Raw genomic sequence first — 14,570 nt, 5'->3', positions numbered from 1 at the left:
TGGCAGCTGAGGCACAGACTTGCCCGGGTCAGTGTACAAGTGAAGTGGGAAATGCTAGACTGTAAGCTCCATGAGGGCAGGGATCTGTTTGCTCTCTGATGTGTCCCAAGTATTTGGAATAATACCTAGTACGTAATCGGCACTCAATAAATAACTTGACTTCGGTTAGTCCCCCCCCCAAAAAAAAAGGACAAAAGGAATAATGCACACGGTAACTAAGTTTTAAAAAATATTTCCTTCCCAGAGCTTTTCATAAAGGGGAACTTACTCATATACTAGAAGATGTTTATGAGGAAAATGGGTAGAAAATTTCACCCACTTGTTCTTCACCACTACGTACAGCTGAACACCTAACCCAGATCAAGGAAAGGTCTATGACAACAAGACAGCGGTCCATTACTGTTGTTGTTGATTGCTGTTGAGTCGAGCACAACTCATAAGCGACCCTGTGAGCAAAAGACCTGAAGCCTTTCTAAAACTAGCATCATTTCTCAGAGTTCACAGAGTTCCCAGAGGCAGGTTGCTTACAATACCTTTAGGTGAGTCTAACTGGATGAATGACAGAATTCCGAGGATTCAGCATAGAGAAACTGTAGCCAGCTTTTCTGCCAAATAACTTCTCAGGAAATTTAAAGTGACTGGACTCTGTACAGCTTGTTTGGGACAGATGAATGCTTTGGAAATTTGATGGCCAAAGGGTATAATAGCTTTTAACTTTAGAACTCAAACCTCCAAGTAGGATGTGGCTTTTTTCCAAAGGATACAGAGGAAATGCCATCCTGGAAAGACAGGAAATAGGTGGCCAAGTTTGCCTTCACAGATTTCAAAGAACAAGACAGACACATGTAAGGATGTTTGGATGCAAAGTCCAGAAATATTTACTGAGATCCTGCTACTAATTAATCTCAAGTTCTTTCATACACTGTCCTGTGTACGTCTTAGAGAAACAGGCAAAATAATTAATATATATTCAGAGCATCGCTGTCACTGTCAATGAATCAATTCTGACTTAGTGGCCCTAAAGGACAGAGCAGAACTGCTCCACGGTGTTTCCAAGGCTGTAATCTTTGCAAAGAGAGGAAGACCCTCATCCAGGTGGACTGACACAGTGACGGCAGCAATGGGCCCTTTTATGGCAGAGATGAGGAGCATGGCACAGGACAGGACAGGGTTTAGAACTCTTGTTCCCAGGGACACTGTGAGTTGGACTTGACTCAATGGCACCTAACAACAGCAACAATAATCTTTACAGAAGCAGACTGTCTCATATCTCTGCTTTACTTATGCACCACAAGGCGTGTTTATTAATAGAGGGTTTCGATTAAAAAAGAATGGAGGAAACCCTGTGAGAAAAAAAATGAATATTTTCAAAGAAGAGCAGAGTGAACGCTCAAATGTCTTCTTGTTGGGGTTGTTTAGTGCTCACACTCAATATGCAAACACAATATTTTTCCCCCCCTCAGTGTAACATATCTTTTGCTTTCTTTTTTTAATTAAATTTTATTACTTTTAACGAACATTTACAGAGATTTTGGGTTTCCATTCATTCATTGTTGCACTATTTTCTCTACCCTCCCCCAGCTCGTTCCTCTTTTTGTTTTCCCCCCTTGAAAGTCTGTTTTAATTGTCCCATTGCCACAGTGCTTGTCAAAGCCAGTTCTGATTAATCTCCTTTGTCAGTGTGTCCTTTGCCATTCCCTATCACTCCTCCCTGAGAGAGACTTCACCCTGATTCATAAGGAAAAGGGACGCAGTGGGTTTCAGGGTGAAGATCTTCTCTTACTACTCTAAAGGGCCCCTTTGGCAATAGGAAACACGTAGACTATTGTGGAGATTGATTTTGGAATTTAGATTCACTGTTATCAATTGTGCTTAGCCGTACATGTTCACATCCTTGAAGATGTACCATGGAACTGTTGCAGCCTAGAAGACACAAATTTAACTAGCAAGTATAAGTTGTTTCTATGTAGCTGCAGAGCTCAAGTGATACTGTGGTTAAGGTACCTGAATGCGAAATGAAAAGTTAGTAATGTGAACCCACCAGCTGCCTCTTAGGAGGAAGATGATGTCATCTGTTCCCATAAAGATTTGGAACCCCAGGAATGAGTGGATACTGTACGTTGTTCTACAGGGTCACTAACGAAAGGAACCAATCTGTTGGCAGTGGTTGTGGTTGATTGTATCAAACCCTACAGAAAGAACATTACGGACTTCTTAAGGCACTTTCTGACAACAGTGATGGCTAACTTGATACCTAACACCCCCCCCACCCCGACAATAACCTCCCTCCCACTGTAAGATGGAATTCCATTACAGAAAACACAGAGGCTGACAGGTTTTTCACCAGCTGGACCCTAAGACATGCCCCAAATACTGGTTAAATATCACCTTACCCATGAACGTTCCCACTCAGAATTAACTAGTCCCCAAGAGAAAGGTGGGCAGTCTCCTCCCCTGCAACTCACAACTCAGAAAACCCAATGGTTGGTCAGTTATGCATGTGTTCTGACTCTACAGGGATGAATGAGTTCTCTGTTAACCCTCTAGACATGACTTTACCTCTACCTTTATTAACTCAGGGAGCTCTAGTGGCCTAGTGGGTAAGAAGTTGGGCTGCCAACCCAATGGCAGGTGGTTCAAATCCACCAGCTGACAAATCCTTCTGTGCCAGTGGAACTGCGTGCCTTTGGGATTGTTTCACTAGTTCAGAGGTAGGGAGCTGCACTGCAATCCTGAAGACACATAGTTCAAATCTACCAGCCACTCGGTGGGAGAAAGATGGGTAATCTCCCATGTGATTAAAACTGCCTCTGATAATGAACACCGCATTAGAAGAGATCAAGGGACAAACTGTTTGAAAGGAATATATGATTATGCATTATATGTATGACAACAAAAGGAAAGGGTCAAACCGGGCTGCTTCTTGGAGGCAAGGATTCTGAGGCTCCGTCTAACATACTTTGGACATGTTGTAAGAAGAGACCGGTCCTTAGAGAGGGACATCATGCTTGGGAGGGTGGAGGGACAGCTCAGGAGGGGAAGGCCCTCTATAGGGTGGATTGATTCAGTGACTGGGATAATCGGGATGGGTGTGTCAGAGATGGTGCGATTGGCACAGGACAGAGCAGTTTAGGGATGTTGTACATAGGGTCGCTATGAGTCACAAACAACTCGATGGCACATAACAACAACAACAACTGCCTCTGATAATGAACACCGCATTATAACAGATAAGGGGACAAACTCTTTCAAAGGAATATATATGTATTATATGTATGACAACAATCTGAAATAAGGGATGCATTGCGGGATGGGCTGGGGGAGGGGCAGGGAAGGGGGCACAAAATATGCAACAATGGATAAATAAAAGAGGGGAAAATATTTAAAAAATAAAACTGTCTCTGAAAACCTGCTGGAGGGTCACCTATGGCTCGGTTCTAATTTGAAGGTACACAACAAAAACAACAATTTTGCTCCAGAAAACCCAGAGCTGCTTGGGAAGGACACTTGTCCGGGAACACGCTAAAGTGACATAAGAATTTCTGTGCTCCTGTAAGTCTTCTGAGATGCCCATAGATAGACAGAGTTCATGTGGTTTTTGAAGAAGATATGAGTGGAAAATCATTCCCTCACAAAGCAAGAAAAACCGAGGTCTAGAAAGGAAGGAGCAGGAAAATCAAGCAACATTTCAAGATATGCATCTCTGCCCTTCAGCAAATTCAATTCAATGTAAGTAATGATAACTATTTAAATAGGAGGCACCAGTTAAATCAACAAACCATTAAATGGCAATTAGAAGTGTCAACATGTGCACAGTCTATTAATCTCCTGATTGATGGCCAGGTCAGCAAATAGGTAGTTATATGAAGCGTAATGTCCTGGTGACAACATAATAAACTATACCTAAAAAAACAGGGCAGCAATAAAATCAATAAAAGATGTCTTCCAATTACTTTTAATAAGGAAATGCCCCTAATAACACACGCACACAAGCCTAGGGAGGGGGGAGAGATTCACTAATATGTGACTCATGAATTCCTCTGGCACACTGGGCATTTTCTATTCAAAAACCTTGTATGTTTTACAAGCTTTATCAGTTCTATACTGAAATATATTAATAACTATAACAAACTTATATAGATTCTAGTTTGCCTATGTCACTCAAAAATTGAGTGACATCAGAAAAGCTACTTCAGCTTTCTGAACCCCACGATTATACTATGACTTCTTTTTTTATTTTTAAATTTTCATACTGCCACTTCTTAAAGCTTCCCTGTCCGATGATCATTTAGTGGGAGATGATCCGCCCCAAAGGAATGCTGAACATTTCAAAATCACACTAATAAATGATGCACAAAAGGAAGATAAAGACTCAAAAGAAAATGTCTTTCTCAACGTGTTACGATTCTCATTTTCAGAGAAACAGGGGCAGAGATGAGAAGCTGACTGGCAACCAGAATTGCGCTGTCTGACAGGTGGAGAAGGCCACAGCTCGAGGGAGTATGACTGTGTGTAGGTGGGATTTCTGCTGCCATCCTTCGTTACAGCTCTGCGGTGGATCCGTGGTGCTGGCAGAGCAGGGCGCAGGCTCAGCAGACCAAACCAAGAGGGGAATGAGGGCGGTGGTGACAGTCGTGCCCTCAGGTCAAGTATGACTCACAGCAACCCCTATGAACATCAGATCTGAGCCCTGTCCCATCGGGGGCCATTCTCCACATCTCTGCCACATTTACAGTCCACTGTTACAGTCACTGTGTCAATCCAGCTCCTCGAGCATCTTCCCCACCTTCACTCACCCTCTATTTTTTCAAAGTGTGACGTCTTTCTCTCAGGACTGCCCCTCCTAATAACATGTCCAAAGTATGAGACAAAGTTTCACCATCCTTCCCTCCAAGGAGCATCCTGGCTATACTTTCTCCAAGGTGTATCCGTCTGTTCTCTTGGCACGCCACTGGACATTTAGTGTTTTTCAGCACTGCAACTAGAAAGCATCGACTCTTCTTCTGGTGTCTTGATTCACTGTCCAACTCTTAGCCGCACAGCAAGTAACCAAAAAGAAGACCACAGCTTCGATGAGGCCCACATTAACCTTTACCCTGACATGCATGACAACTCCTCCATCTTTCAGGCAACGCTATCTACTACTGGTCGTGTGAAATCCAAAGTCTCTGCAAACTTTCATTTAAATAAAACAAACAAGCAAAGAAAGATAGTGACTTCCCCACTCTGGAGCTCATCACGGCTACCATTAAAGTCCTAGTTAGCTTTTGTTCGTTTCTAGATTGCACGTGGATAACAGGTATGTCCTGCTGTCTGGAGAAGGCTCTTCCTACAACTACAGAATACCTAAGAAGCTTCTCAGCAGAACCAACCTCACCTTTACCTGTGACATCTGCCCCCTCTTCCTGCTTCCATTTGCCTGAGACTCTATCACCATCTGACAATCTATGTTCTTTTTGGTTGTTGCTGTTTAAAATTTAATCTCTAACCCAGTTTTAAAAATGTCAGCTTCTGAGGATAAAGCTTTTTGCCTGTTTGCCCCCTGCTGCATCTTCAGGCTATGAAACAGAATAGGTACCCGAAGCACATTTTTTGAGTGAATTTATTGAAGTCATTCAGACTCTCCTCAGTGTGGGATATAAAGCTCTTCATTCTGAATGTCACTAGTTCTTCTTTGAGCTATCCATTTATTCCGATCTTGATAATGATAATTCAACCAGCAGTGTCACTTGATTTTAGACATGGAAACTTACAAAGCCAGGAAAAACATAATGTGCCTAGGGGCCTTGACTCAGGAAATAAATTCCCGGTATGAGTTACCAAAACCTGGCCTCCGACAGCAGCCCCAACCTTGCTGTGGGGTTATCTGAAAATGCTTTATCTCCCCTGCTCAGCCCTAAGCTCTGGAAGGAAGTGACTGGGCCCCCTCTGTGCCTGACGCAATCCTGGGGACACAGCACGCAAAGCATGAATGTTTGCCTAGAGAAGAAATGATGCCCTGACCTCACCTTACCACGACTTCTCACAGGTCTGACCACTTTGTTCACATGAGCTAACATTTTATAGCTTCCTTCACTACCGAACAAATTTTCTTAAGCACCAGAAAAAAATTAAAATGTTCATTACGTGGGAAAAACAAAAAGTTGAGGAAGGGAAAAAAAGCACTAAAATAAATGCATCATTCAATTATCACTGAAGACAAATGTTCATTTTTTTCCACCTCCTCCATGTTCCGCTTTCAAAGCAGCCAAATGAGAAAACACAAATAACCACCCTCCAAATTTATCTATTTTTTAAAAAATCTTTATTTGGATATAGGATTTCCCCCCACTTAAAGCAAATTTCACATGTTTGCAAGATGCCAAGCCAGTGGACCATCTACTTTGCTCTTACATATAAGAAAACAAATTCTAAGGAGTCTGGCTGGCACCTACAGATTGTCAATGGTTGTTAACCTAATGATGGACAACTCAAACCAACACTTCTCCCCATGCACTCCCGGCAGTCCTACGGAAAAAAGGCCTGGCAAACTGCTTACGGGAAGATTACAGCCACAAAAACACTCTCGAGTGGGTCTGTGCTGTAGCACATGGGCTCCTAATAAGTAGGAGGCAGACAAGAGTTGTTAACAGAATTTCTAGAGATGGAACCAACTTGCATGGATGCATGGATGCATGGACCTGACTTTCCTCTCCAGTGTCCTCGCTTATGCCCATCGGCTACCTTACATGGACAAGGAGACTACAAGCATCTGGGCACATTCTGCACACCAACTTCTGCAGGAAACAAAATGCTTCGAGTCAGAAGGGGAAAGTCCATAACGCAGAAATGTTGCAAAGGAGGTGAATGTAAAGTTTCCACAAGCACTTCAGGCTTAATTAAGGCTGTCTCTGAAAGACAATGATCACTTAAATTAATATAGGCTCCCTAGCAGGAATTGGGAAACCCCCTCATTCAAAAAGCAGTAATCATGTCACTTCCATAAGATAAAATCATCAACAGCAAAGATGGTATTCCTTCTCATCCTGCAGCCTAAGTCAAGGCCTTCCATGCCTTTCAAGTTCATTGTGACTGACTTCCTATGTGAAATTAAGAAGCTGCCAGCGAAGAGAAAGTAAGGCACTCTGGTTCAAGAAGCTCGTAAGTCATCCCTGGAAGGAATCCAGGAGAAAGGAAATGTTTTCACCTGTGTCCTTGAAAAATAAGTTACTATACCAAATGGAATTCATCATATTTATAGTACAAATAAAGAAAACCAAGTGTAGAGATACAAACACAATAGGTTGTTGCTGTTATTGTTATGTGACATCAGTCACTTGCGACTCAGAGCGACCGTATATGTACAACAGCTCTAAACCCTGCTCTATCCTGTGCCAATCGCACTGTCTCTGACACACCCATCCCGATTACCCCAGTCACTGAATCAATCCACCTCATAGAGGGCCTTCCCCTCTTGCGCTGTCCCTCCACCCTCCCAAGCATGATGTCCTTCTCCAAGGACCGGTCTCTCCTCACAACATGCCCAAAGTATGTCAGACGGAGCCTCAGAATCCTTGCCTCCAAGGAGCAGCCTGATTTAACCCTCTTCAGGATGAATCTGTTTGTTTTCTTGGCAGTCTATGGTACATTGAATACTCTTCTCCAGCACCACAGCTCAAAGGCATCAATTCTCCTTCTATCCTCCCTAGTCATTGTCCAACTCTCTGATGCATAACAAGTGACTGCAAAGACCATAGCCTATATCAGATGCACCTTAGTCTCCCGAGTGACACCACTGCTCTTCAGTACCCTGGAGTAGTCCCTAACAGCAGACTTTCCCATTGCAATAAGTTTTTTTTATTTCCTGGCTGCTGGTGCCAAGAGTGTTGACCGTGAAGCCAAGCAAACTAAAGTTGTTAACAGTCTCAATCTCCTCACCATCCATCCTGATGCTGCCAATTGCTCCAGTGGTGAGAATCTTTGTCTTCTTGACACTGAGCCTCAATCCATAGTGAAGGCTGCAGTCCTTGACCCTCTGCAGCAAGCATTTCAGGTCCTCCTCAGTTTCAGCAAGCAGGGTTGTGTCATCTGCATAACGCAGATTGTTGATAGATCTTCCACCAATCCTGACGCCACACTTCTCCTCATAGAGCCCAGCCTCCCGGATAATCTGTTCTGCATACAGGTTAAAAATGTATGGATATAGGACACATCCCTGGCATACACCTTTCCTAATTTTGAAACACAATAGGTGGAGAGGCTAAATGGCAAGCAGGGCTGCCAAAGCACGTTTTTCTCACTGTCAAGTCAAATGCACGCAGTTCCACAGTCCCAGGCTCTGTATAAATGAGACAAGGCAATTTCTCCAAGTACTACACTCCAATCACTATCCTGAGCTGACCTTTTATCCCACTGTCTGCACAGCTAACAGGACCCTCTGCAATCTCCTCAGTTCCCCCTTTACCTCACCTCACTCAACAGTCTTCTTGAAGGCCCCTTCTCTCATGAGGTCCTTATGCTCCTCACTTGAGAGTAGAGAAAAGCTAAAACAAAGTAGGTATTATCTGCCTTCCAGGGATTTCTCAAATTAGTCACTTGGGGAACTTTTCAACAATTGTAATGATACAGATTCCAAGGTGCTCTCTTCCCTTCCAAGTGAAATGTCAAGACTGGGAGTCATGGATCTGTACTTCTCCAGCTCCCGGATGATGTATACACTGTAGGCTGCCGCTTATCAATGTTGCAGAATCAATGATCTGAATAACTTTAAAAAATGTGTGGTTGTTAAGTGCCGTTGAGTCATAGCTGACTCATAATGACCCTATAAACGAAAGTCCTTGACCCTTGCGTAACTTTCATCCTCTCTCCAGGTTCATAGGGTTTCTGGAGGCAAGCTATTTTGGAAGTGGATGCCGCTCCTGCTCCCAAGCTTGTTTTAATCAGGGAGCTCCGTCATACACTGCCATGTGTAACCATTCTCGCATCTGACAATTAAAAAAATAGAGGAAGGACATTCACATTGTCTACATGGAACCCCAATACAAGAAAGCGGAGACGGGTTCCCAGCAATTTCTCTGCACAGGTATGACACCAAAGAATGAATGTATTTGGCTGAAAACTAGAGTGTGAGGCCAGGTGAGGCGGGGTCCGAGGCCCGAAGTTGATTATCCTTTACAGGACAGAACACAGACCTCTGCCCTATCAAAAAGCCCAAGGTTGATTTTATCTCATTCATTACTGATTATTTTCTATTTTAGTTGAACTCTTTAGAAAAAACCCTAAACTTTCTGGGTGAGTTCTTGCATCAGAATCACCCTCTTCTAACCTCCTTTGCCCTCATTCCTCCCACCCCTGATAAAATAAATACCTTCCCATTTGGAGCCAATAATAAAGGACCTAGAGATGATGACAAGCTTCACACATCTCTCAAATATTTTTAATGATGTGATCACACACTGAAACACTTCCTTAGCAACGTCCTTTGCTAAAGAGAATCTAGAACCAAATAACCCTAGAGGTCTGTTGCCCACAATCCCTTCCCAAACCCTTGAGAGCTGATCTGCAAGCTCTCGTTACATTTCACATTCGCGACTGTTGTGGGATGGTTGACAGAAGAGTGTATTTCTAAAAGACTTCCTTTCTCCCTGCCATAAGTGGAGTCGAATGTCAAAGCTACATCCTCCATATGTATCCTCAATAATTCACTGCAATTAGGCCAGTAATTTAGACAAGAGGAGGAGGTCCCTATGTGATATTTCAGATCTAATTTACTATAATTTCACCATCAAACAGAATATTTTACCCATCCAACACACTGTATTGGTATAAGTTTCACAAACTTGCCTATTCCCTAATAAAAGAGTTGGGGGAAAAAAGACAGTAGCATAAATTATCAAAAACCCCTTTTGTAAGAAGTTTTGCTTGGCAGTTATCACATCAAAGCCTGTGCACCCACGGCTGGGAGAGTGAGCCCTGGACCTTTCTCTGTTCTTAGCTCCGATAATCTTTCACAATCACCCCCTACAGAGAGAGGAGTATCTTTATTCTAGATGAAGAGGATCTGAAAAGCATCTAGGCAAAGAATCTCCTAGGAGACAGCTAGACACAGCTCTACTGTGACACACTTGGGGTTGACATCAACTGGAATCGACTGGTTTGGTCCCTAACACCCAAACATACTTTAGTTTCTAACATGGAACACATTTACCCTTCTAAGAGCAGACTACTCCTTCAGCATTAGGCCCTAGGTGACCCTTCTTGATCAGGAAGGACCCTATTCACTGACCTCAGATGCGAGCCTGCTCTGAGGAACCAAGCTCCTCCTATGTATCTAAAAGTTGGACAATGAATCAGGAAGCCTGAAGAATTGGTGCCTTTGAGTTGTAGTGTTAGAGCAGAGTACTGAATATACCATGGATTGTTAAAAGAACAAACACATCAATGCCTTGGAGAAGTGTGACCAGGGTGCTCCTGGTTGGAGGCAAAGGCAAGGAAGGTGGAACTTCAGCTCACTTATGTTGGGCAAACTTTCAGGAGGCACCAGTCCTTGGAGAGAGATGTCTTGGTGGGAATGGTCGAGACTCAGTGAAAGAGAGGAAGTCCCTCAATGAGATGGACTAACCCAGTGATTACCTCAGAGGGTTTGGGGTGACAGAGATTGTGGGAATGGTTCAGGATAGGGTTCAAGACCTGCTGTTCATAGGATTGCTATGAGTCATAATGAACTTGACAGCACCTTATAACAACAAGGAGGACCTTAAAGCACAGCTTTCCTTTCCATAGTGATAAAAATAATTCCTCTAACGCAAATATGAGTATCTGTTACTACTCCAAATACCTATGAAGTACAGGGGGGAAATGACTTGTGTAGAGTTCACGAGCATTAGATAACGTATAAGGTTCTAAAAGCATAATAATTGGATCAACCCAATTATTACCTTGTTATGTAACTTGAGAAACATTTTAGCAGCTATCTAAGTGTTGTGTTTGTGTTACTGCTTTCTTAGCTTTCAATCTACTTCACAGAAACCTTTGGGAGATTGTTGATATGGTTACTGGATGCCAAGCAGATCCCAACTCTTAATGCCCCTACCTGACAGCACAGAACTGCCCAGAAATTCTTTTTTCAGGGGAGATTAGTTGAAGAATTGTTTTTAAATGCTCCCTGGAAAAGGGACACCATTTTTATGTAGAGAGTTTAATATTGTAGCCAGATACTCTTCAATCTGGTGTGAGGTGTGTGACTAATCACCTTGGAAAGAACCGATACATACGGGATGAAGGGATAGCTAGGTTGTGACCAGCTGAGGCAGGCAGGGATGAACACGAGGAATAACAGGACTTCTCTAGGAATCCCACATAGCACTACACTTCCGACCAAGCTCCCACTTGCTGGTCAAGAGAGCCTCTTTGAAAGAAAAACAAACCCAACCAACCAACCAAAAACAACCGTTGTTGTTGTTGTTGATTGCAGTTGAGTCAAGCACAACTCAAAGCAAACCTTAGAACAAAAGACCTGAAGCCTGTTCTCTAACTATAATCGCTTCTTTATCTGCTTCCAATTCACTAAACTTGCTTACAAATCTTACGAATCCACTGTTTGTTTCTTTAAATAATTACAAAATAGAGAGATGGGATAACACTATAAACAATATTCTAAAAAAAACCCTCCATAGCCTAGTTTATGACTACATCAAATTTCCAACAGGCGTTTTTATATATGCCACATAACAATTGCACGGTCAAAATGAATTGCCGGGTACACAAGACGCTGAAATAGACCTGCTATTTTTACTATATCCAAATGAATCCTGAGGAAAAGGTTTTAGTAAGTGTTTTTGTTTCTAAAAAATGCTAAAAGTAAGAATTCTATGTGAGCTAAATATATTCTTTGCTCTATAAAGGAATCTAAAAACCCCTTTGTGGTCATTTAAAGGAAAAGAAGTAGTTAAGAGAGTTTCCTAGATGTTTTTTTCTTACTGCAGTTAAACTTACAAAACATATATAAATCAAAGATTCAAGGAAATAAATGGAGTTCAACTCAAAGAGGAAAAAGTTATGACATTATTGTCAGGAATACTTTAATATAATCAAATATCAATATGAGATACCCCTGCCACCTTTCATTCACATATACCTTTTTCAAAGAATTCTTCCATATATTATCAATTGATTTTATCAGGACACAGTACTTTTCATATACATACAACCTTTTCAAAGAATTTTTCCATGAATTACCAACTGATTTTTTATCAGGGCACTGTCATAAATTTTAAACATTTTATTACTATATTGATAATAATATCAAAAGTAAACCCTTAACAAACACCAGCAAATGGTTCTGACCACTACTACTGTTCCATTTTAAAAGGCACAATTTGATGGGTGGATGGAAGGGTGGGTTACAGAAATGGGAAAGATTCAGTGTGAAAAACAATGTATATGAATTTTCTAAGTAAACCAGTATAAAATAAAAAGTTCATATTAAAAAATCAAAGGCTATTAAACACACACAAATACGTGAAACACATGAAAGAGAGGAACAGAAATCTTAACATTTAAATGACGGGAAAGCATTAAAATATAATTTTTTAAGACCTAACTACATTATTGACTTTTTCTCATTTCCACTCAGACCAAAGGAAGCTTTGTCATGGTCTGAGGTCCAGCATTTAGGAACAAGGAGGGAGACTGTCAGATGCTCACAGGAATAAAAGGGAGATCAAAGGAAGAGTTCTTTGCCAAAAGTAGTTTGCATCAGCTCTTAGAGTAAGACTTGGATTGATGTTCCCTTTCCGTCCAAAGGTTCAGTGAAGTAGACTTCATCCTCTTCAAAATAGTCCAGACTGAAACACCCGTTGCAGGTGAAGGGTTGCTGGTATGGTGGTGGAAGTACACATATCTCTCTCTCCATCTCTCCCTCTCTCTCTCTGTGTCTGTGTGTGTGTGTGTGTGAGAGAGAGAGAGAGAGAGAGAGAGAGAGAGAGAGAGAGAGAGAGACAGTGTGTCTAAGGTTGAAAATGACTTTCCTCAGCCATTGCTCTTGACTTTGGCACATGGCTGAGTTGGACTATGCAAATAAGGTATGTTGGTTTACCCATGAGGAGACTGGCCAATTTCAGCATTTTGCCAAATTTAAGTTGAACAGATTCAGCAGGAGAATTCTGAGGATCTCACTAGCAGCAAGGACCAGGAGGCAGGGAAGGAAGAAACGTTCTACGAGGCCAGAGATTTCTGCACCTGTCAGATCAGGATCTATGAGAGAGAGAAGGAGCTTCAACAGGGAACCAGAGACGGAGTTGATTCAGGGCTGCTTCTCCACAGAGTCAAACCCAGCGTCTTCACCCATACGTCCTGCAGGACTGAGGGAAAACACCATGACTGGCAAGAAGAAAGGAATTTTGTGACATTGACCTATGCTACAAGGTTAATGGTCAAATAGTCTGCAACCATGCTTAAGAAGCTCTCTGTAGTAGAAGACTGAATTATAGCCTGCTAACTTCCCCAACAATCTCCATACATGTGAGTATTCTTCTGTGACATCTGTGGTCTGGTAGTCATGGTAACAGACTTCAGCCTAAGCAGAGCAGTAAGATTGGTGCTAGAATTAGTAGAAGTAGGTGCAGGAACAAGGGAGACCATGTCTGATCTTACAGGAACTGGTCTGTACTGTCGAGGCTTTGGTGCAGACAGTCCTTTGTGAAGTTGGCGGAGCTCAGATATGGCCGTCCTCCTGATGCCTGAACTCTTTGTACTGATGGGAACTCTGATGTGGAGGGTACTTGATTCTGACTTCTTCAGCCTTGTGTTGAACACTCACTCTTTGTACGAGAGAAGCAGACACTCCAATCTAGTGATTCTCAGTTGGTGGTGGTTGTGTCACACCCCAGGGGCAACTGGAAATTTCTGGAGACAATTAAGTTCAATCAAATTCCAGTGGGTGGAAAACGGCCAAGAATGATGCTGAGCTTCCTACAATACACAGGAGATCCCGGTACAATATAGGATTACCCAGTCAAAACGTCAACAGGGCTGAATCTGCTCGATTTAAATCAGGTGAAAGTAACACTGGCTTTGATGCTGTCTCAGTTATCCAGTGCTGCTATAACAGAGGTACCAAAAGTGGGTGATTTCAAAACCTGAAATGTATTCTCTTACCGTTTAGGAGGCTGGAATCCAAGTCCAGGGTACTAGCTTTAACAGAAGGGCCTCTGTCATTTCTAGAGGAATGTCAGGGTTCCCTCAGCATCTGTAGCTCAGTGCGCTATGAAGGTCCTGGCTTTCCCCAGTGTCCAGGAGCGGACACACTCCACTCCTGGAAATTCTTTCTTCACAGTATTGAGGTTTCCTCTCTTGCTCACTTTCCTTCCTTTTGTTGTTGTTGTTGTTTAGTGCCGTCGAGTCGTAGACAACTCATAGCGACCCTATGAACGAACCACCTGAGCACTGTTCGTACATAGAGTTTCTGGAGGCAAGCCATTTCGGAAGTGGATGCCACTCCTGCTTCCAGGCTTGTTTTAGTCGGGAAGCTCCAGCCAACACTGTCCACCATGGGTGCCCATTACCACGATTGGCACATCACTGTCACAGGC

At 42.6% G+C, this 14,570-nt stretch overlaps 1 protein-coding gene across 1 annotated transcript in view; it reads right to left on the bottom strand.

Moving 5' to 3' along the window:
- DOCK9 (dedicator of cytokinesis 9) overlaps positions 1-14,570 on the bottom strand; it is a 407,183-nt gene that overhangs the window by 241,519 nt on the left and 151,094 nt on the right. The gene's annotated exons all lie outside the window — the stretch shown is intronic.

The sequence above is a fragment of the Elephantulus edwardii genome, unplaced genomic scaffold (genome assembly GCF_000299155.1).
Source record: "Elephantulus edwardii isolate Elephantulus edwardi_28Jun2011 unplaced genomic scaffold, EleEdw1.0 scaffold00004, whole genome shotgun sequence".
Taxonomy (NCBI): domain Eukaryota; kingdom Metazoa; phylum Chordata; class Mammalia; order Macroscelidea; family Macroscelididae; genus Elephantulus; species Elephantulus edwardii.
Note: the sequence above shows the minus strand (reverse complement) of the source record. Positions and strands in the feature narration are given on the sequence as shown.